This window comes from Echinops telfairi, unplaced genomic scaffold (assembly GCF_000313985.2).
Source record: "Echinops telfairi isolate 266 unplaced genomic scaffold, ASM31398v2 ScPeMD7_7417;HRSCAF=8455, whole genome shotgun sequence".
Taxonomy (NCBI): domain Eukaryota; kingdom Metazoa; phylum Chordata; class Mammalia; order Afrosoricida; family Tenrecidae; genus Echinops; species Echinops telfairi.
Genome location: NW_022111317.1, coordinates 3,450,291 through 3,451,391, shown reverse-complemented (window position 1 = coordinate 3,451,391; position 1,101 = coordinate 3,450,291).

Genomic DNA, 1,101 nt, shown 5'->3' with positions numbered 1-1,101 from the left:
AAAACAGAGCTGATTCCAACTGAGGCGGCCCTGGGTAGAACTGCCGGAACAAGGTTTCATGATGATACACAGCCGCTCACTCAGCTGTGTGGATGCTGACCAACTGTGGGCAGCACTGAGAAGAATGGGCATTCGAGAACGGTGCCTTCTGCTCATGCAGGACCTGTACGTGGACTGTTCCCAAGACAGAACTGGGCGCCTGGGGAGAAGGCAATAATGAAAGGAACCCTACCTAAGAGGGAGGTGGAGGCACCCTCCCCCCCTCTCCCAGCACAAAGAAAATGGACAAGATGCCTTTCCTTCTCCATGGAAGACACATTTCCTCCTCGATGGAGATAGTCTAAAGGTGTGTGGGGGCCGACAGGATGCTCACACTACCTTCACGTGGGCACAAGGACACAGCATGAACTCTGGAGGGCAGGGGTACCTGGAAAAGGGAGGGATGATACAGAAGAGCAGCCAATAGCAGAAGGCCTTCCAGAAAGCCAGCTGAGAGTGGAAGATGGGCCATTAGCAGGATTGGAAACCTAGCTCTTCATTCTACAGGGTCCTTGGGTTAGCCGGAAGCCCTTTGGCCTTTCACACCCAAGAACCTCCTTAGCAAACCCACTTTTGCTACTCACACCCTCTCTCTGACTGTGGGGCGAGGAGAGGTCCCTCACAAATCATCGCAGGTCCGGGAGGCACAATTGTACAGCGATAATAAGTAAGGATTATAGTAAAGTCGTAGAGAGCATGAGAGGTAGAGGAGAGATTGGAATAATGGAGTCAGACACAATTCATGGTAGCATGCTCACCTCAGCCCTGCTTGATGGTCCTCGTGGGGGTGTCCAGCAACGAGAGCAGGAGAGCGCCTCGGTAGCGAGAGAAGGAGAGCCCCCACTTCATTACTAACCAAGCATTATATCTCTTTAGGGGACATGATTACAGGTAACCACATGTCACAGGAAGGGGCAGTACAATAGGCATACACATTGTAGGAAGGGGATCTATGATAGGCGTAAGCATAACAGGAAGGGGATGAGCTGGGGGTGTGCCCGTAGGAATGGGAAGGTCTAGGGATGTAGTATTAAATAAAAAATGACGCTGAGGGAGGGGGGG